The following is a 24,703-nucleotide window of genomic DNA, read 5'->3' on the forward strand; positions in this document are numbered from 1 at the left end:
TAATGTACATGGACATTTCCTCGTGACAAACTTTATGAAACATTACTATTGAGGACAATGTTGGCCAATTTTATTAGTGTAATCTTCCACAAGGTTGTATTTGAATTTTAAAATTTTTTCCTAATTTTAGTACAGATTTTGATAGTGGAAAGAAATTTTGTCTTCTTAAACATTAAATATAAAACATTTTGATTTTTAGAAAGCAATCTTAGAGAAAGGTTATGTATGAATTTCAATAATATTTTGTAGTTTTTAAAAATTTAATATATTTTACAAGCAACATTTTATTAAAAGAAGTTTTTAATTTTAAAAAAGAAACTTATACATAATAGAGATGGAAGAACATAATTCTTTTGATTTTGTGAATATTGAAGAACAAACAACTAAAATATTTCCTTGTTTGAGGATAATCTTGTCTTTGAAATTATTTTTGAACTTTGTAACATTCTTTCAATGCTATAACTTACATCTCTTTTAGATAATATTTTTATTTTTTTTATTATTATTTATACTCCTTTCTTTATTATTTCTACTTCTTCATATAGATATCTTAGTTAATATTATTCTTACATACATAAAATTGACAGGGACATATATATACACAAACACATATATACATTTATATAATGTAATTAAATATTTTGATAAAAAAATTATAATTTAATTAGTAATAACAAAAATAATGATAAATAATATGAGAATGTTGATAACTATAAATATATTTGTAACTGTCATGAGATTTTGCAACTACTTCATGAGAAATTTTGTGACAAGCCATTGGGAAGTTACAATTTGATACTAATTTTTAAAATGGAGGTAATTTGGAGAAAAGTGTGTCATTATTACTTTTACTTTTATTGTTGAAAGAAAAAAGGAGCCATGAAAATTTATGCTATATATTGAGGTGCCTAGTTCTAAGATTCAAGGATACAAACTCTTGTAGATTGCTGAGATCGCTTCTATTTACTAAGGGCAGTCTTACAGAGGTTATATTTGAAGATAAATTTTTTGTTTACATAGCAATAAATTTGTACTTCTGCAGTACTTATTATTAGAGATTTTTTAATAAGGACGCAAATTCTTGAGTTCTAAAGATTAGACGATAAATTATTTCAGGTTTTTGATATTAGAGAATGAAAAATCTTATAAAAGATCACATATGAACATCGAAATTTTGTTTGAATTCAAAATATGTATTTTGATAGTTCCATTTAAATCTTTGTTTCAATTCAAAATATGTATTTTGATAGTTCCATTTAAATCTTGTATTTCTGAGACTTCAACATATTTTAGTAGCAATGCTTTATTATAAACCTAGAAAAAACAAATCGCGAATCTTAGAGATTGGAGGATGGAATTCCTTTAGATTTGTTCGATATGAGAAAACGAAAAAGTTTGATTTCTCAAGAGTCAAAACAGTCTTACAGTTACAGTAGTTATTTATTAACTTCCTAACATTCTTTAAATTTCAACATACCTTTGATAATTACAATAAATTTAATATTTTTAAAGATCCAACAAGTTGCAGTACAAAATTTTATTATGAGATTTTCTCTATTTAAAGACAAACCCTTGATTTTGAGAAGGGGGTTAAATTTTTCTGATTATAGATATTAGAAAACCAAAAGATTTTAATTTCTCTGAGACAAACTGACATAAGTGTTGTATCTAAACTTGAAATTTATTTATAGAATGTACATTCCTATCTGTTATATATATCTGTCCAGACAGAGATTCTAACGAGGACTGAAGATGCATTGATATATCCCTTGCAAATCTTGTTTTCCCATACATTTTCTGATATTTTTAATCTGACTAATTACATTGGTTTCGCATGAATGCAGGCGAAAATCAGAAACAATGAGATCTTCAATTATCTTCTTTTTCTTCATTGTGATCATGAATGTCGGTGTAATCACAGCACAGAATGGTATAATCTTTCTTTTCTATTTTTAAAGAATTTGAAATCTTTTGATCAATATAAGTTTCTGTAACCGTTTGACAGTTACTATAAATTTGACTATAAACAGATGGGCAGAATAAAACCATGAAAACGAATGGATGCAAATATCAGGACATAAAAGTAAGTGACATTGAATACATGAAGGAGATACGCGAGCCAAATAAAGACGGGCCAGATTATTGGATAGTGCCGATTCAGTTTTGGGTGATAAATGCGTGTCAAAAATGTGATGCAAATAACATTGTAATCCTTTTCAATATTGGGGAGTCGGAAGAAGAGCCGGTACATATTTCACTGTCTGTGATGGATGCGATAAATGATTATAATGTTAGTATTCCTGCGGGACAACGTGAGTTGGAAGACTTTGACCTGGACGGATACTATCCTCATATCATCCGTGGATATGAAATAGATTCTGCTAACTTTTTCAATTGTAAATAAACTTGCCAATTTATCAGGGTGGAAAGCTATACAAAAACTGTGGGCAGCTTGAATAAATGCAAATGAAAAAAAGAGTGAAATAAGGTAATGATAAGACGCATATTTTTTGATAAAAGTTAAAGCTTGTGTTACTATGTGTATATCTGAATGTTGTGATATTAAATGTGTTTTTATTTTTATTTTTTGTTTTGTGTTAATACTTGAGATTTATTGGTGGTAAAGTAGTAGACATCAAAACACCAAGTCCGGTGTTGGTGATGGACCTTATATGAATAGCTATTATCTTGAATGTGCTTGACCACTAAGGCAATGGACTACAGTAATGTACCACCACACATGGGTCTTCAAAGCAGGAACCTATAGGCCCCTCAATTTGTTGGTGTTGGTGATGGACCTTATATGAATAGCTAGTATCTCGAATGTGCTTGACCACCAAGGCAATGGTACACATAGCTACAGCAATGTAACCCCAAACATGCGTCCTCAGAGCACGAACCCATAGGCCCCTCAATCCAGTGATGACACAATGGGAGTTGGGGTTTGAACTTGAGACTTATCAATGGTAAAGTATTACCCAAACACCAAAACACCAAAGGCCAATGTTGGTGATGGACCTTATATGAATAGCCAATTTTTTGAATGTGCTTGACCACTAAGACAATGGTATGCACAGCTGCAACAATGTACCCCCACACATGGGTCCTCAGAGCACGAACCCATAGACCCCTCAATCTAGTGACCACACAATCGGGGTTGGGGTTTGAACTTGAAACCTATTAGTGGTAAAGTATTACCCAAACACCAAAACACTAGAAGCCAGTGTTAGTGATGGACCTTATATGAATAGCTAGTATCTCGAATATGCTTGACCACTAAGGCAATGGTACGCACAGCTGCAGCAATGTACCCCCACACACGGGTCCTTGGAGCATGAACCCGTAGGTCTCTCAATCCGGTGACCACACAAGGGGGGTTGGGGTTTGAACTTGAAACTTATCAGTGGTAAAGTATTACCCAAACACCAAAACACCAGAAGTCGGTGTTGGAGATGGTCCTTATATGAATATCTAGTATCTTGAATGTGCTTAACCACTAAGGCAATGGTACGCATAGCTACCACAATGTAGCCCCACACATGGGTACTTGGAGCATGAACCCATAGGCCCCTCAATCTAGTGACCACATAATGGGGGTTGGGATTTGAACTTGAGACTTATCAGTGGTAAAGTATTGCCTAAACACCAAAACACTAGAGGCTGGTATTGGTGATGGACCTTATATGAATAGCCAATATCTTGAATGTGCCTCTAGTATCTTGAATGCATGACTATTGCCAACCAATATCTAAATAGTGCCCCAAAAAAAATTCTATCCTAGAAATATTTTGCAAATTAGCATAATATCACTCTTCATTAAAGTGATAAGATGCATGCTTAGTTTGATGATGGGTTACATTATGATGGGGTTGTAGTCATTAACATAACCAAAAATAAATATTAGACCTATTTGTAAACCCTAAAACTAGACTAAAATCTGGCCCCAAGAAACCCAAATTGTAAATAAAATGGTGTGCTACTGAGGTTATGCATACTAACATTTACGATCTTTGGTGGATGGTTTTTGACAAATCACCACACAAAAATATGGAGGCACCCTTTTAATTCTTGATGAAATTGTATGTTGAGTTTGTGAAAGGGCACAAAGTGAACAATTGAAGCATGAGGCTTGACATGGGCAAAGGAAGAGAAGCTCCCCAGGATAGACCATTTTCCTAGTGGAAGAAATTTGTTACATATGCCCCATCCACCCCCCATTGATGCCTCTCCCATCCTCTAGTAAAGCATCGTGATGTCATTGTGGAAGCTAGCTCAGACACTATTAGAGGTATCTATAAATTGAGCAGTATATAGGTCACCTAGGCTAGGTCAATGCTGCATCCTCATGCAAATGATATCAACATAGTACATCATCTAATAGCATAAATTTTTGTGTCCCCCAAGCTTGTATTATGTACAAGAATCTATGCCTGGGTCCCTTGAGTGATTCTAATTATCACTTTGTAGTTGGGGATAAGGATATAATAGATATGGCTATAAAGATTGTAGTAGCTCATGGTGAGACATCTCATGTGAGATACAAGGCTAAGAAGGAAAATCCATGGTCTCCTTTTATTATGGTAAGTCTATACATTTGATTTGTCACAACACAATTGATTTAAAATCAATGTTTATTTTACAATAATTTTGACAACTTTATACTTGTTTTTAGTTGATGACTTAGGTGAAAATAAGATAGGTTGATGATGTCATGCTTTCGGTTATTTAATTTGTTCTTGTTGTGGTTTCACAACACATGAACTATTTTTTTAACCCAAAATGGGGATCCACTCCCCTTTTTTCAAGTGTGAGATTCCTTTCAAAGCACCCTATCAGGCACCTTGATGGATCAAGATCTCCCTCTAAGTCTAAGTTAGTTTGTAGCATCCAGTTAGTCAATCCTAGGTGAGAATAGATGGTTAAAATGGAAAATTTTGGCTAAGACAATAAAAAAGTAAGTGCAAGTGCACACTTGCATGGAGTGTGTAATGCGTGTACTCAGTGCTTCCCTAAAGATGCACTTGTGCACATGGATATGTGTGCACTCTCCCAAGCCTCCACCTATAAATAGGATCCCCTTCCCTCTTTCCAGTCATTTGTTGGCACCAAGCCTTTGAGAGTGCACCATCACACCCTTAGAGCCTCTGCATCTTTGTAGCAGCACACATCCCCACCTCCAAAATTTTTAAAAGGTAAAGATTAGGAATGCACAAGCACACATGCACACCCTCCAAGTCTCTACATGTGTGCTTCCTCCAAGAGTATGCATTATAAACTTAGACCATTAAGGGGTCTCTGTAACACATCCATATGTGCATGTTGCACACATACACAGGTGTTATACGTGAGCATCATGTGCATTTCATGTCATAACCCATTTCCTCAAGCCATTTGAATGCGCAGTGTGAATATTGTGCATGGGTGCATGAGTACCATGTGCACTATGTACACAACATGTGCATGCCAATTCATTCACTTGCATAAGTCTTCCATGTGCCCAAGTTTTCATTTTAGGCACTCTTAGGGGGGTAAAATCACAAACATGTGTCACTCTTTTGTAAAGGAAAAGGCTAACAAAAGTACAATTGTTCACCTTTAATGACATAAAACTGGTATTATTATTTAGAATTTGAAAATGAAGTAAACTAATGAAATATGTAGCAATAGATAAGTTTAGGATTATGTTTTATAATAATTATTTGGAGTAAGAATTGATGTATTTTCCTAATTTTTATAGATGATTTTTTAGCTATTGAAAATACTTGAAATTAGGGATTTAGTTCCCACCACAAAAGTATATGGAAATAAACTTATTTCCATTTGAACTCAAACTATGTTATATATAACATATATAGCTAGAAAAATCAAATATAAAAATTAACTTTAGACTGATATTTTCTCTTTTATAATAATTCAAATTTCAACTCACTTGAAATTGATAGTTTTCATCTTCCACCAATTTTTAAGAACAAATCTATTCTAACCAAAAGAAAAAGCATACATTTTTGAAGATGACTCTCACCTCTAGAATGTCATATAATTTTTAAATTTTTTTAATATGATTTAATATTTTTTCTTGCTCAAAATTGGCATCTTTTCGAGTGTTAAAATGTGATCTTGTATAAATTTTTAATTACAATATACTATATCTACTTAAAACACTATAAAATCTATATGAGAATATTCTTGACTTTAAGATCTATAAAATGGTGTTTATATGTTACTAAAAAAATATCATAAAAAATAGTAAGAGTTATTGAAACGTCAGTTTTCTAAAATAATTTTATTTCTTTAGAAATTGGATACAAACTTTTATAAAACATGCATTTAATAGATGTTTCCAATTAGAAAGTGTGAGGTCATTTATAACTTAGCTAGAATGAATTTATCTAGACCATGTGTTTGAACAAAATTGATTTTTGGATAGAAATACTCAAATCTAGTTGTTCTGATAAGTTAGCCTGAAAGGTGACACAACTTTGTACTTTTACCTAGGGTTCTAGGTCAATTTAATCAATCTTTAGCTAGTAGGGTTACCTTTGTTGGGTCATCTTAGGGTTTCCTCATTAATAATACTGACTTTTTTGTTTGGTGCATAAAAATGGAATTCTCTAAAGATCATCTTCTATGGCCACAAAGCTTGTAACTAAGCCAGATTCCTTTAAATATCGAGGAGCAACAAAGAAATCTAGATTTAGAGATAAGCACTTGGATAACTGAGATACAGAGTTATGACACATCAACTAGAATGCCTTATTATTTTGCAACAAGCCAAGGAAATATTGGCTATGGTATCTACATTGATCAAAAGAGGACAAGTGAACATGACCTCTCATTTGGTATTACTCTAGTAATTATAGATAATTCTGACCCTAGCACACCTCTATGTACCTAAAGATAAAGTGGGTAAAAGTATGATAGCAAAATTTTTCTTGGACATTATGCCTCAAAACATCGAGAAGGCCTTCCATCTACCATGGGTAGATCAATACTTGCATATCACCTATGACATGGTAGACATGTGGTATAGAGAGAATGAGTCAAAGGCAAAACACCTAGTATAATGGAAGTTCCTTATTGATAGATCAGCATCAAACCATAGAGGTGGAAAGCTTGACATGACCCAAGGTTATATAATAAATGATATTGGCTACTCTATAGTCCTTTTGAGTAAATCCATGGGCCTCCTTGTAGCCGATCACCTAGAAACCTGAATGGTACATTTCATAGAGACCATCAGCACATGGAAGATGCCAATCAATTGGGCCATGATTATTAGTGACAATCTAGGTGAATAACTCATTTTAGTGAAGAATTATTGGTACTTCTACATGACCTCTTACATTGTATATCTTCTAGTAGTGAGACCAACATACTACCCTATGTAGGTTGGGAAGGGAATTATGCAAGATGCAAATGCTTGTCCATACATAGTCTATCCCTAACTAGTGAAGAAGCAGTTTCCTTTCAAGATCCCTAAATAGAGTTTGGTCAATGATGGATTCATCTTTGTCATCATTAAATTTATATAATGAGTCTACGTCAAGAGTATGTCAGTAAAGGTAGCAGCCTGAATATCACAAATTGGAACTCATTTCATCTAGTACGACACATTTTCCTATATTCAACTAGCTGGTACTCTCCTGTGCCCAAGAAATCTTCTTAGTTATCCATTAGATAGACTATTTCTATTAGAGATAGTAAGGAAATTGACCTCTGCCTATGACACAGTGTAGAAACAACATAAGAAGACATGGGTTTGGCCAATCATCATTAGGGATTTTGAGGTCAAGAAGAAGCAAGACATAGCAACTTTTGACTCAAAATGGGACCAATACCCTTTGGAGGATTATGAATCACCTCACCCATACTTTGACAATATCAAGATGGTGCGATATTTAGTAGGGAAGACATGTGTACTTGATATGATGATTGAAGATCACTGGATAAACCATGTAGATTCCTATAAGGTCTAGATTAGGGACTATTATAGAATGAGTCTATAGGTTTTAAAAAAGGTGATGAATGTGGAAGTATCCCTCATGGCATGGAATAAAGACACCCTTTAGGTACTGAATCCATTATACAATATGAATAAGATATATCAATGGCCTATCATGAATGCATAAGTTATCTAAGGAGAACAATGGTATTCATCATAGGGCCTAGCATGGTATAGAATTAACAAGGGAGTGAGCTAGGAAGCCTTTTTGTTTGAATCCAATTCTCCAAGCTCTAACTCTACAAGTCATTGCTCGACCAAAGTAGGGTAAAGGAAAAAAAAATTATAATTCCTACATACCCCACAAAATCACTAGTGACGTAAGAGAAACTGCATCAACATGGATGGGAGGTGGACTACTTCCAAACTAAAAGGGTGAAGAGAAGGAAAAGAAAGAGGGTCATGAGGGAGAGAGAGAGAGACCAAAAAGAGCAGGTCCAAGAAAAACTAACCACAGAGGAAGTCCATGACAAGAAAGAAGAGCCTCAATCCACACATGAACAAATCCCAATACAAGAAGACCCTATAGCCCTAGCATAGGCCACCCCTATCAATGCCTAAGAGAGCTTGAACCAAGATGATGATGGTAGGTGAAAAGAGAAGGAACTTAAAGAATAAAAGTACGTCATCACCTAAGGCTCCAAAAACTATTCTCAAGGTTCAAGATGGGGAAGAGGGGGAGAAGATTATATATAAATCACTCAACAAAAGAACCCACTTAGGAAAAACTATATAAGAAGAAAGGAGGGGTTTGACTCAGACACCACCTTCTATTCCACAAGAGCTCATCCATATAGAACCCTCAAGAGAAGAATAAGAGAAGTGGATAGTACAGAATGAGAGCCAAGGAACTGATGTATTTAACATTTTAAACTTAGACTTCATGCCATTAGGTACAGAGATGGTAGGGGAAATGATACTATTTACCCCTCAAAACAAGTCATTAGGAGAATATTGGGAACAATTGCCTTGTTTACCTAAAAGACCCCTTGTTATACCTCCTCCACCATTGGAGGACATTCTATCTATAATTACTAAGTTAGTGAAAGAATCAATTTCTCTACTTCCTCTAATAGTAGAGCCCAAAAGCCAAACCATAGAGGAAAGAGAATATGTCTAGTTACATATAGATGATGTATTAGAAGAAGGACAAATTGTTGAGGAAGGGGAACAAGTTCTTCCTATGAAAGAGACTAGATATTTAGCCTAGGTAGAAATGGAAGTTTAATTAGTAGTCCTCCCTCAACAAGAGAAGACTCTGGAGAAAGGTGATGAAGGGAAAGAGCCTTCAAAACCTATGTCTTCTAACTAGTCCATGTCTCCCATGGGAACTACCCTAGCATAGTTGAAAAGGGAGGTTTTGATCTGACAAAGGAGAGATATGGAGCTCACTAAAGAGGGGGGGGGTGATAGAATTGATCAAATTAGTTATGATGCCAAAACCACCTAAGAAGGATGCTAAAACACTAGCTTTTATCATGAAGAACCAAAATGTAGATCATTTGGCCAATATTTCCTTTCCACCTCCAAAATGTTGATATAGAAGAATTGTCACCAAAAGAGTATGAGATGAAAGAGATATTGTTGGGAAAATACACAATGGATATTGCAAAGGTTTTAATCACTATGAGCCTTAAGAAAGTATTTTCACACCTAGTTAAATGTGAGTTAGAAATATTGGTTTTGAGGAAACAAAATGAATTACTAAGGGGATACTTAAATTGTATAGTGGGTCCAATAGAACCCGATCATCCAAAAAAAATTCTAGGGGCCACTTTAGAGTGAAAAGAGACTAGACAAATTGTGGGAGAAATTGATTCATATTTGGATGCTTGCAAAAGGTGGCATCATAGTTTTGAAGATAAAGAGGTACAAATAATAGAGGGTAATTTGAACCTCCTATATAGCTTTTAGAATGATGTTGACAAATTGTTTACAATAATAAACCAAGATTTTGTGCTAATGGATAAAGCGTGCATTGGGGTCAATGATTTGGAAGCATTGAAAACTATTAAAGGGAAAAGCTATAGAATGTTAATATAAGTATATATGAAAGAAGAGTTAGATAAAATATGTGATTGGAAAGAAAAGTTTTCGGTAGGTAATAAGGTTATTGGAAGATTATATGAGGATATTGAAGAGATATAGAATAAAGCTAGAGGGCAGTTTTTGGAAGTGGACAAGTATTATAATACCACTAGCTTAGAGATTTTGGGAATGAGTCAAGGACTCAAATTTATTTAGTAAAAATAGTCTTACAAAAATTTGAAGCATTATTTGAGGTAACTTCATCCAAATATGGTGTTAGACAAATCTTCAAGATAGAAGAAGCATTACTAAAGTTTATTTCCAAATTGGAAGATTTTGTGAATACTAGACGAGAAATTAGTAATTACCACTAGGTGGTTCATAATAAATATGAGTCTTTGGGTCTTCTAGAAGATTAGGAGATCAAAAATATTATCCAAAAGTTTAGGAATAAACATGCATACATCATTTTGGTCTAGAGGGAAGAAAATCTCAATGCTGGAAATTTAGTTTTGATATTTATTCTATTAGAAGCTACACTTTTCTAGAGGTGCACTTTTCAAAAGGTGTACTTTTCCAAAGGTGCACTTTTCACAAGGTGAACAAAATCAAGACATGTACTATAGTTAACTACAAGTTTCTATGCTTAGCATTCCACTCATTGAAATGCATTTTGATGATAGTTGAACTCCCAGAAACACCTAGAGAAGACCAACCTTGCATTTTTGGAAGTCTGAGTGACTCTCAAATCATCTCATGACTTCTCTCCATATCTTCTTCTTCTTCTTTTATTGCTTTAAGTGATGTAAAGGATCATGCACCCATTAACTAATATAAACAAGGGTGGAGACCTACTTAGAACCATTTAGAGAGTCATTGTGTATATAAATACCTTTATTTTACTAGTTTTTAGCATAATGTTTTCATTAGTAGAGCTCTCACTTCTAACACAAAAGGAGGAGAGGATTTCTTTTAAATAAATGGATGTAAAATGTACTCCACACCAATATTTTGATGCAATTACATATGCTATTAGTGCTCTCATTTGACATGTATTAAATCTTTTCAAAGTGTATTATTTTTTGTGAATTTACATTCATGAATGAAATTGGAGCTAATGGTTTTATTGCATTTTTGTAATTGTGCAATCTTTTAATTCTAGTGTTTTCCTTATTGTAGAATTTTTTTTTGTTATAATGAATTGGATAAATGATCACTATTTTTCTTACATCACATTTTTTCTTTTGTGCACACACTTTTCATAGTTGCATGATTTGATGAATTGTGAAACATATTTTGGTATTCATTAAAGTTGTTATGGACGATTGCATCAGTAGAGTTGAGGAAGCACTTGTCCTAATTTCATTGGTTTCCTACTAGATCCTTTTGATAATTTAATTCATAGATGTGTTGTTACTTTGGCTTATGTCCATTAGGAATTTCCTTTTTAGTAATTTTCTTTAAATCTTTCATTACTCTATCTTTGTTATTTTATTTTCAAACACTTGGTTAAAATAAAAATTAATATAATTGCATTGCTTAGAAATTGCATTCATCATAAAATGGAAAATAAAATAAAAAATATTGGTTCTTTGGTTATGTTTTAGCAAATTTATGTGAAATTGGCAAATACTAGCAAAGGCCTTCTCATGAAAATTCACATTTATCTCCAATTGAGCTACCTAGTAGGTTGAAAAATAATCACTCAAAACCTTGGAGTTGGTCATTGATCAACTTTTCAAGAGAGAGATTTGAGATGATTTATTCTATTAGCATTATACAAAACAATTGCTCAATAGAGGTGGCACTAGAAGGAGGGAAAAAATATCATTCTACCCAAAAAACTAAGTTATTTGATAGTTTTACAATTTTTGATGTTCTGTATTTTTCAAAGTCTATCACAATAAGAAGGTGCACTTTTCACAAAGTCCACTTTTTAGGAGATGTGCTTTCAAGAAGGTGCACTTTTTAGAGTGAACACAAACTGGAAGGTCTTGACCCACCATCTCCATTTTAGCAACCATTAAAGTCTTCACTTGATAGACATAAGTTCCTAGAAGTTAATCACTTTTGCAATCCTAGAAGTGATAACTAGATACCTAGAATCTAGTCACTTGCATTTCAAATCCCACTATATTCATCTATTCAACATTCAAACTTATACCCATTTTCCATTCCACCAAACCCTCCATCTATGGTTCTTTTTGCAAATATAGTAGATTCGCCAATTAACTTGCAAGGTCCACTCAATGACCTTCCCAAGAACCTTTAGAGGATCTACCCAAGGTTCATCTACAAAGGAACATGGATAACCAAAGATCACATCAATATTTTCAAATAAATATTTAATCAAGAATAGATTCAAGAAGAAAATGTGGTCCTTTGTCTATTCCCATAGACATTGGGAAAGGTTGCATTCAACTAATATTGTAGCTCAAACCCCTTCAATGATAATAACTCAAAAAATAATAACATAGATTTTCAAAATGTTAGATTCTTCATTCAATTCTTCCCACACTATTCTACCTCTACAATGAAAGAAAACAACTACTTATTACAATTTCAAAAATTACCATATTTGACAAATATTTAGAAAAAAATAGATTTTTCCAATTTTGGTAATTTATACAACCCATTCTACGAATCTTGATTTTTCCCAAATAAAGCCCACAACTAAGGCAAGATAAATTTCCAACTAATCAACAAAATAAAAAATATGATTTTGGATTTATTACAAAAATAACTTTCTAAAAGCCTAGAAAAAAACACAAAAAGCCAATTTAGAGTTCAAGATGAAATTTCAAGCTCCCAAAAAAATTTCAAAATGGGCACCTATCAAACTAAGCTCAATTAACAATCCAAATAACTCCTCCTCATGCAACTGCCTATAAAATTTTAGCCAAAACCCATATCCAAGTCAAAAGTTATGATTTTTGGAAGTTGATGCATCATTCTCCCCTTCTTGAAAGAAACACAACTCCTACAAGTGGATGTCTATGAATTGCTGCAATTTTATTGGATCTAATTGCATTACTACCAACTTATATAATCATGTACTCTCTATTTTAGGTAATGCATCCCACTATATTAGGTATCTATTATGTTGGCCATGCCTTGTGGAGGTAGTCTACTTGTCAAGAATTTTGGCAATCTTTCCTTCTTCTTATTGGGAAGGTGATGTTGTCAATCCACTCCTTGGATGTCATCTACACTAGTAATATCTCCATGGAATGTGTATAAATTAGAAACATTAAAAACAAGGGAGATGTCAAGATTTTTTGGTAAGCTAACCTCATAAGCACTATCATTAATATTTTTGATGATTTTACAAGGCTCTTGTACTTCAATTTATGATACATATGTGCCTATAGGAAACTATTAAAGCCTCAAGTAAACCATCACTAAGTCACGAGTAGAAAATATTTGTTGTCTCTGAGTATCATTTGTAGAAATTGTTTAACTCGCATTACTATCCAGTAACTTTTGTTCGAAATCTTGTTGGAGTTGGTGAGGGTGTTCAACAAAGGAAACTCCAACATCATTAATTCTATCTCCCAAAGTAAGTGACACAATATCTAGAACACCTTGAGGGTTTTGACTATAGAAAATTTGAAATGGATATTTTTTGGTGGATTTTTTAACATAACTATAATAGGCTAATTCTACCTAGGGCAATGCCAAGTCCCACTATTTAGGCTTCTCTCCCATAATGCAATATAATAGATTTCCCAAACTCTGGTTGAATACCTTTGTCTGTTCATTAGTTTGAGGATGATAAGAACTACTAAACTATAATTTTGTTCCTTATTTCCCCTAGAGAGTCCTCTAGAAATGGATTGATAACTAAGTGTCTCTATCAGAGGTAATAGTCTTTGAAAGGCCATGTAAATGAACAACTTATGAAAATAATAGTTTTGCTATTCTATTTGCATCATTGGTCTTTTTATAAGAAATAAAGTGGACCATTTTGGAAAATCAATCAACAACCACAAAAATAGAATCATTACCTTGTAGAGTGTGTGGGAAAGTCATGTATAAAGTCCATGGTTTGGTGGGTACTAGTAAAGTCATGTATAATCCTATATTCTATGAATTTCCTTTAGGCACTTGACAAATTCTACACCTTGCCACATATTTAGTGATTTCCTTCTTTGTTTTGGGCCAATAATACTTATCTTCAACCAAGTTTATTGTTTTTTCCTTGCCAAAATGTCTAGCTAGTCTACCACTATGAAATTTTGTGATAATGTTTTCCCAAATAGAGGTGCCTGGTATACATAGTTGTTTACCTTTAAATAGGTAACCATCCTGCATAAAATAGTCACCTTTCACATGATCCAAATTACTAGAAGATGAATCCTTTAGTTGTTCTACAATTTCCCAAAAGTCATTATAAATTGCATACAAGGCCTTGATAGCATCAAAACCAATGACCTCTATTTCCATTGTGGTTAATAGTGTAGCACACCTACTCAAGGCATCAACAACCTAATTTTGTTTTCCAAACTTATGTTTTAGAAAAAAGGTATAGCCTAGTAAGAAAGACACCCACTTGACATGTTGACTATTCAACTTCTTTTGTGTGTTGAGATATTTTAAAGCAATGTGATCAGTAAATAGCACAAATTCATGTGAGACTAGATAGTGCCTCCAGTGTCTTAATTCTTGAACAATTGCATAAAATTTCAAATCATAGGTAGAATAATTATTTCTTAGTTCATTTGATTTCTCGCTAAAGAAGGCTATGGGCTTACCTTCTTGGCTAAGAACAATGCCTATCCCAACATGTGAAGCATCACACTCAACTTCAAAAACCTTTTCAAAATTTGGAAGTGTCAATATAGTAGCTTTAGTTACCTTTTTCTTCAAGAATTTATAACTCTCTTCAACATTTGTTGTCCATGTGAACTTCCTTCCTCTGGTACAGTCTATTATGGGTGTTACTATACTGATAAAATTTTAGATAAACTTTTGCTAAAAATTTACCAACCCATGAAAACTTCATACTCCTATTATAATAGAAGCACTAAGCCATTCTAGGATTGCTCTTACCTTTTCTATTTCCATTTGAACACCATCTTGAGAAATGAAAAAGCCTAGAAAGGTCAAACCAGTTTGCATGAAGCTACATTTCTTCAAGTTTTCAAAGAGCTTTTCATTCCTTAAGACACCCAAGATGATCCTTAGGTGTTTTAAGTGTTCTTCCTTGCTTCTATTATAGATCAGCATATCATCAAATTAAACTACAACAAACTTACCAATGTAAGGTTGCTCCACTATATTCATCAACCTCGTAAATGTGTTGGGTGCATTCGATAGCCCAAAGCACATAACCATCCATTCATACAAACCATCTCTTGTCTTAAATATTGTCTTCAACTCATCTCCCTCTTGAATTTGGATATGGTGTTAGCCACTTTGGAGATCAATCTTTTTGAAGTGCTTAGGCCCCACTAATCAATCCATCATGTTCTCTATCCAAAGAATAGGAAATAGGTACTTAATGGTTATCTTATTGATTGCACTGCTATTAGTGAAAATCCTCCATGTGCCATCCTTCTTTGGAGTCAAAAATCTGGGTACTACATATAGACTCATGCTTTCCCTAACTAGACCCTTTTGCATTATTTCTATCACTTTCTTATTCAACTATGCATGTTGTGTTGGATTCAACTAATAGGTTGCTTGATTAGGTATAGTTTCTCTAGGAATAAGATCAATAAGATGTTGAATATCTCTTTTGGGTGGGAAAGCATTAGGTAGTTCATTAGGAGAAACATTAGAAAACTCCTCCAGCACCTTCATTTCCTCAGGTGAGACCAATTTTTCTCGTTCTTCTCCTCTTTTTAGTACTAGCACATAATAGCAACCTATTACTTTTATTTCTTTGACAACTTTTGCAAACAACATGATTTCACTCTTCTTGTCATCCTTAAGTAGTAATAGAACCACCTTAGAGCCATCGTTCCAATATGTATAAGTATTTTTCGACCCATCATGTAGGACCTTCCAATCATACTACAATGGTCTTCCCAACAACATGTGGCAAGCATCCATAAGATAACTTCACACCAGATCTCATCCTTATAAAATTTTCCTATGGTAAATCTAACTAAACATCTTTTATTAATTGTTACTTCATTTCCTTTCTTAAACCATGTAATATGGTAAAGATGAGGATGCTTCTCATATTGTAAATTTAATTTCTCTACCATTTCTCTAGATAACATATTCTCACAACTACCCTCATCACTAATAAAATGGTGTACCATTCCACCAGAGGTGCTTCTAGTTTTGAAAATGTTGATTTGGAGCTACAAGTCATTAGAGTTCTTTGTAGGAATTTAATCTTTCTTTGGAATGATAATTAATCTCTTCATCATGAGGTTTTCTCTCACATCTAGTGAAACTTCTTGCTCCTCCTCTTTTGGCTTAACCATGTGCACTCTAGGCTATCTTCCTTCATTTATGTCTGGCATGTTATAATTTGAGTATTCAAAAGCTCTATATTCTTCTTCTCGACATCTAAAATAGTTAAAGGCCTCTGTTGGTTTCACATCCTCTTCTACTACCATAACCTTGTCCTTGCTAAAATCCCCTTCCTCTTTCTTATTTTGTAGGATCTCATTTGGAATCTATATTTCTTTTGAATCCTTGGGAGGATTCTCCTCAACTGTAATTAGAACCTTCGTAAAATGGTGTTCAAGGACCCCTTCTTCCTCTTCTATTCCTTTGATTGTACTATCAATTATGATTTTCTTTAGCCCTTAGAGCTAATTAGTAGGTTTCCTCCATACTATTAACATGATGCATGCTTAGTTCATCTTGGATGGAGAACTTAAGGCCATTCATGTATCTAGCAACCACCTATTCATCATCTTCTTGATGTTCTATTCTCATGGATAACTTATATAATGCATTTGTGTACTTTTGTATAGAAGACAAATTTTGCTTCAAATTCAGGAACTTACAAAATAGGGTTTGTGAGTAATCCAAGTGTTAGAACTTTTCTCAAAGCTTTTTATCTATCTTGTTCAACATTTTGATCTTTTCCTCTCTTTTTTCCTTGTTCGTACCTTTTGGAGGTGATCCCACCATATCATTTCATGTCCTTTTAATCTTGTGCATGAAAACTTCATCTTCTTTTCCTTGGCCATAGGCTTCCATTCAAAAAAATTACTCATCTCATTTAACTAGTCTATCAACTCTTCTGGTTTAAGAATACTAGCATAGTTGTAAACTTCAATCTTGATCCCCTCATATTTACCTTCTAAAGCCCAAAGCACTCTATCTTCATAGCTCAATTCTTCCAAGTGTTCTTATTCATTTTCTTCATTTTGATTAGTGCCTCTTCAATTTCCCTCTTCATCTAATTTGTCTTCTCCTTGTGCTATTGGTATTCCTTGATTATCCATTCGCTCATTTAGTCATTCAATTTGCCTTTGCATATTCAACATAAATCTTTGCATTAGAATGATAACTCATCTTCCTCTTCCTCTTCCTCTCCTAGACATCTTCTCACTCTAATACAAATGATGTAGCTCTATCTCCTTCAATGATAATAACTCAAAAAATAATAACACAAATTTTTAGAATGTCAGATTCTTCATTCGATTCTTCTCACTCTACTCTACCTCTACAATGAAATATAACAACTACTTATTAAAATTTTAAAAATTATCATATTTGGCAATTTTTTGGAAAATTTTGATTTTTCCATTTTTGGTAATTTCTAAAACCCATCCTACGAAGCTTGATTTTTCCCAAGAAAATCCCCCAACTAAGGCAAGATGAATTTCCAACTAATCAATGAAATAAAAAATGTGATTTCAAATTTACTACAAAAACAACTTTTTAAAAAACTAGAAAAAACACAAAAATCCAATTTCAAATGTCAAGATGAAATTTTAGGCTCCCAAAAAAATGTCAAAATGGCCACCTATCAAACTAAGCTCAATTGACAATCCAAATAACTCCTCCTAATGCAAATACCTATAAACTTTCACCCAAAACCCATATCTATGTCAAAAGTTATGACTCCCAGAAGTTGATGCATTAACTAGTACGTAGATATGCCACCATGATCTATTCTAAACTGGGCAACTTTTGAATTTTTTTTCTTGGATCAATTCAAAATATTCATGAATCTAGTTGTGATACACTACCAATTCATATCTACCAAGAATGATCCAACTAAGACTATCTCATGTTTCAATCATCATTTTTACTTGGCATACCACAAGTCAAAAACTCATTATCTATAATAGTGGGGGCTATAATTCAAATCTATTTAAACTCTATGGACCATCTCACTATTATACTCCTAAGGAGGTTGTCTACTCCAAACATTGACACCCTAAAAAAGGTCTCTAAAGAAGCAGTCACCTTTACTAAACAAGGTAACCCCAAAGGAAGTGGTATGATGCTTCCAACTCATGCTAGTATGATAGTACCACCATACCATATTGGAGCAAAAGATATTTCTATTCAATTCATTCCATTAAATCCAATATCATTATAATAATCACTCACTACTTCAGTTCTAGCTATAGCCTACCTAGGATACAATCCTCCAAAAATTTCCTTGTTTGAGAAAAAGATCACACTATCCACTAAGACAAAAGATAATGTTACGACCAAGATAGATACTAATAATGCTCACTTTATTGATATCAATCATCTCAACACTAGCCAAAGTATACCCAATGATAGCAACTCATTTTTTAGCACAAATCAAGAAATGAACCAAAATTCTCATTGCACTAACAATGAGTCCCCTATTTAGTTCAACACCATGTTGTTATAATCTTATGACTCCCCAAAGAAAACTAAAATAGGAGACATGGTCAAAAAAGAATTTGTCTTCCCATTCAACCAATAATCATACTTTGAACTCGTTGATATGTTCTCTTTTTGTAACAGTAATAAAAATACTTACAACCTAATTAATTGAAGGGAACCCATGACTGGTGGAATTCCCTCTAGATTGCATCCAATGCCACCTGATCCAAGATAGAATAGCAATTAGACACCAAGAGAATCCTTCTCAAGATATATAAAAAGAAACATAGGCACACAGGAATATACCTACAATATTAAATAACCCTACCCAATCAACTAAGAAGTACAAAACAATTGAGAGTTTCAAAACAACCAAGGCTAATATCTCAATGTATAACATGCTACAGAGTTCTCCCAATCAAAGAGAGGCACTATTAAATACCCTTGATCATACAAGGATAACACTTGATATTAACCCCTAGAAGATAGTATCACCAGAAGCTAACACCTCCTAGGCTATGGCTACCATGTATAAAGACAAAACCAAAGTACCTCTCTTTTTTCCTAGCAACAGAATTTTTGGAAAGAATCTTTACAATTGCCTCATAGATTTAGGCACTCCCTATAATTTCATGCCACTCTTGGTATCTTATAAGTTAGATGTCACTCCACAACCTATGAATCGAATAGTAATCCAAATTGACAAAACAAAAGTGAACATCATAAGATTTTTGAAGGATGTTCACATACAGTTGACTACACCTGCCTAGATGCAGTATATCATTGGCATACATGTAGTGGAAATTCAAGAAACATGCAGTCTAATACTAAGTAAAGAATGGGCCAGATATTTAAGAGGATGGTTCTCAACATATTTTACTTAATTATGGATTCCTTGGAAAGGCTTGAAAAACCACATCGAATAGACACCAAGCCAAAATTAAAGACAATGACCATAGAGTATATTTCTCCAAATGAAGTGAAATTTCTTTAATTAGACTAAGACTCTTACAAAGTAATAGCTTTTGATATAGCTCTGACAAAAAAATCTAGAGATTAGAAGACCCCACCCCATGGGAGGAAACCATAACTCAATTCATAGAAGCCATGGCTGCAAATTTGTAGTGTTTGGGAGAAGACATAGATCCAAATATCCTACTCCTAGGATTTTTTAGGTTGCACCATACGAGTCACTCAAAATTTGAATGTTTAAACTATTAGGAAGAGATTGCTTGAGGTCTAATTCAGCTAACATACTCTACAACTAGCCAACCCATAAATGATATACCCATAGATAATTCAAGCCACCTATGTATGCTTAAAATCATGAACAGTGTCTTTAGGGAGGAAGTAGAAGAAGATCTAAATACTTCATATAGTGAAACATCCTTAGATGGGGGAGCTATGTCCTCTCTTGTAGTAGGAATAATTAAATTTCTTAAATGAAAATGTATTGTGAAAGGTGAAGGTTGGACCTTAGTTTTCATTTAGCTTAAACCTCAAACTATTAAAATCATTGAGCTAATTGATGAAATAGAGAACAAACAAAAGGAACAAATAATCCCCATATCAAGTGCAACAGTTAGTGACTCATCAGGCATAACACAGGAAAGGATGCAATGGGTCCCCAAGAAACAATATTTCAAAGACAAAATGAGAGAAAAAGTCCAACCTAATAAACACAAGTCAAGGAAACCAATAGAAAAACCAATATGGACACTTAGGTTTGATGGTTCCAAATGAAAACTAGGAGCTAAGGCATTGAGCTCATTAATCCCAAAGGTAAGTCCTTTTATGTTGCATATTATTGATGTGTGTACTAACAATGTTGTAGAATACAAAGCCTTGATACATGAATTCCTCTTCACACTAGAAATGGATGTCAAAGCTCTAATAGTTGAAGGAGACTCCCAATTAGTTATTTGACAAGTCAAAGAGATCTTTTCTTGCAATGAAAAAATGTTTCCCTCTTACCAAAAGATATTTTGGGACTTGATGGAATATTTTGAAGCAATAGACATCATATCTATCCCAAGAAGAAGGAATGTAGTAGCTAATGTCATTGCAATCTCTGCTAGTGCATTACAACTCATGGAAAGAATGAAACTAAAAAGGTTCTCTATAGAACTCATGGTGGCCCCATCTATCCCTAATAATATTACTAACTTCTAGGTCTTCTAAGATAATCAAAATATTCTAGAATTCATCATGTGTAATGATTTTTTTGAAGGAAGAGAAATTGATGATACACTTAATAACAAAACTCAAAGGAAAGAACTAGAATATGAATATGGGATTGTAAATTCAAAACTAATACTATTCCTAAGGAGATGATGGAGTTGGAAGACATCTTTGACCAAGACAAGTCGGTACACAATAAGAGGAACAATGAAGAAAAGGGATTTCAAGAATTTGACACTTATAACCTAGGCACAAAGGACAACCCTAAGATGGTGAGAATTGGAAAAGCTTATAATTCCTAAGAGAAGGAAAATATGCTCCAGTTACTCTTAGAATATAGATATGTCATTGAATGGAATTATGAGGAACTCAAGACATATGATCTTGACATCATTACTCATAATATTCCTTTGAATCATGATGCTAATCCTTTTCATTAAAGATAGAAACCAGTAGATCCCATTATTGAACCCTTGATAATAAGAGAAGTAAAAAATCTATTAGATAATATATCATCTTAAAATGGAAGCACTTCCATGTTAAAAGTTTTTAGCCCTCTGAGTAAGTGGTTTAGGGTCATGTTAAGTGCATTGAATGGGTCTTTGTATAGATTTGGTTATTTTCCCTCTGTTCTACTTCTCTCTCTTCATTTTTTAACCTATTTTTGACAACCTACTCTATTAAACTAAAGACTTTGACTTCTAGGTCAAGGATGACCTAGTGGGTCAAGGTCAACCTCGACCCTAACCTAAGTCAAGGATGACAACAAGGTCAACCTTGTCCCTGACCCTATGTTTATTTTTCAATTTTTGGGAGCTACTAGACATCAAGCTTCAAAAAATTTATTTTTCCCACTACTGAGTTAGCTATTTTTAGGTTTTGTAATGTTAGACTCTTAAATTATATTTAATCTATGTCTATTCCTATGGGTTAAGGTTAAATGGGATTAAATGCTCCTATGTCGACCTTCTTTGGGAGTTAGTACCCTAGATCTCTATATAAGGAAGCTTCTTCCTCTCATTTCTCTCTAAGATGCATAATGAGATTGGATGAACTATTACCATTCTACATCCATTATTCTATGAAGTGAAGATCTACAAGCATTCAAACATTCTAGTGTTCAAGCATCCAATTCATCAAGTAGATCCATTATTAGCCATTGAAGGATTCAATCTCTAGGGAGCCCTCTTGTTGAAGATTTCATTCATATTCATTCGAGCCTTTTTCTATGAAAAGATACATTGAAGATTAGTTTTGAAGATCTAATGTTATTGATTTGAAACATCGTACATATATTTCTACATACATTTGGAGCATCCATATTTTTGGATTCAAGGATTTGAATCCTCCACAAGGATTTCAATATAAGCAAGGTGAATTATTTCATTTACTTTGTTTATTTATATTTCAATTTCAATCTAATTTCAAGATTAATTCCAAAATGGGGTTTGACCAATCCAAAACCCCCATACAAACAAACAAACCATTTTTCTTGTAGATATAGGTGTTGAACAACAAATTAAAGAGTAGATTTAGATACCATTTTTATTGAACTTGCAAGATCTACAAATAGAAATTATGTCAAACTAGTGCAGGTCAAGTTTGACTTTTTGTGGTACAATTGTGCCCCAGGGTAAGATTGTGCCCTACTATCAGGGTCAAGTTCAACCTCCTTCAAAATGACAACATTTTTCTAGGTTTTCTTTGTCTCGACATTTCCAGTTCAAAATAGGTTGCAAATTTTCCAAAAACTACATATAGACATTAGGAAAAAAGTACTTTCTAGATTCAAGGTTAGTGTTTTCCTTTTATATATTTTAGGATTTAAGAAAATACTACCCCATAATAGAAAGATCATATAACCCCCTTTCATCCTTATTTTTCATCACATTATCCATTTCTACATTGTTCATTTTCTTATGCTTAATCAATTTGGATCCATCCCCATTGAAAATAGGGTTAAGAGAGAAAAGCCTTATTTTCTTTATATTAAAATACATAGATTATTCTTCCTATTTGGAACTCTACCTAGGTCATCAACTTGGTACCTATGCAAGAAAAGACTAGAGAGATTCATCTTTGTGTAGAGTTTTGAAATTTGAATCAAGCATCTTAGAAAGTTAACTATTGATTTCCTTCATTTGAAAAAGTACTACAAATTGTAATGGATCTAAGATAATGTCTTTTCTAGATGGATACTCAAGATATAACCAAGTAATGGTGGATGAGGAAGACATATTGAAAATAACATTCACCACAAAATGGGGGAAATCTTCTTACAAAATGATGGATAAGACTAGGATAAACTAGTTAGTCTATGCTTGATCCTCTCTAGGATCCAAGTCTCTATAAAATTATGAAGTCTATAGAATTTCTTTCTACTTAGAGAATCCCCTGACCTACCCTAACCTTCCCACCAGGTTAAACTAACTCATCTTTTAACATCTCAAGCTTTGATCTCTAATACCTATTCTTCATATAGGCTCTTTGGGGTATTCTAGGGTTCCAACTAATTAAAACCTCTAATATGTATTTTTGTGAGTTCAAAGATGGTTTTGGATCATTTCACAACTTTACAATGCATTGCCAAGATTGGGTTTCCACCCAATTGCATAGTTTCTTCAGAATAGGGCTACTAGGAGAGCCCCCAATTAGGCCTCCACCTAGATTTGTAGGGCTTATAACTCCTTCCCATAAAAGTCTAAACTAACCTATCCTCAAGAAAATCTACTACACTAGACTCATTCTCAAGGATTTTTGGGGTCTCAGGCTTCCAAAAGGTCGTACAACATTAATGGTAAAAACAAGGGTTTTGGAGGGTTTTAAAGACTACTTGTTGTCCTAACTTTTTGGAGACCTTCCAAAAATAAAAATAAATTATCATCCTCAAAATAGCACCTTCTCATACTCCTCTTCAATCCATCAAAATGGAAAGACATGACATTGCCTCCTTTGCTCTTGAGAGTTCTTTTTCTATTGTTTGCTCTTAGTCAGGCATTGCCTAGCTCACATAGGGCTTTTTCAAACAATTGTAAACACTCCTTTTGTAGGAACCTACTTTCATGTTAATGTAAATTAGGTTCATTAGTACTATAATCCACAAGTCCATGGAAATCCCATGGTGGAAACAAGATCTACAACCCTTTCATTGCAAAGAACTCCAAAACAGGCAGCACATAGTTGCTTTGAAAGAAATTTACAAAATAGTAACAAAACTTAAACACATATCTATTCTAATGCATGAAAAATGGAGAATACACAATATACAAACCATCTCATCCAACCAAATCACAAACATAGTGAAATTTGTTTCCAAAAAAGGCAAAAATTAGTAGTTATTACTAGAAAATCATGTACAGATTGTTGTATCCGTACTACAATAGTATAATGAAAATAACCAACACTTGGCTTAGGGTTCTTCAAACCTTAAATAGGCTCCTCTTTGATGTGTTTGTGTAAGTTTTAGGGCTTTCTTATCCATTTTAAAAGTTAGACTTATTTTTCAAGGAAAAGTTGCTCAACAACTTTGAAAGTTGCTAGCAACTTTTTGTTGCCGAGTAGTGTTTTTGCTCCTACATTCTAAGACCATTTCTAGGTTTTCCCAAGGCATTATTATTACAAAATCTCATTGATGAAAATATCTCATGGAGACAACTTTTTAACAACTTTATAATGTTCAAGCAAATGTGGTGCTTCCAAGCAAGAACCACA

The sequence above is a fragment of the Cupressus sempervirens genome, chromosome 4 (genome assembly GCF_028749045.1).
Source record: "Cupressus sempervirens isolate cs-2001-9-10 chromosome 4, ASM2874904v1, whole genome shotgun sequence".
In the NCBI taxonomy this organism is placed as follows: Eukaryota; Viridiplantae; Streptophyta; class Pinopsida; order Cupressales; family Cupressaceae; genus Cupressus; species Cupressus sempervirens.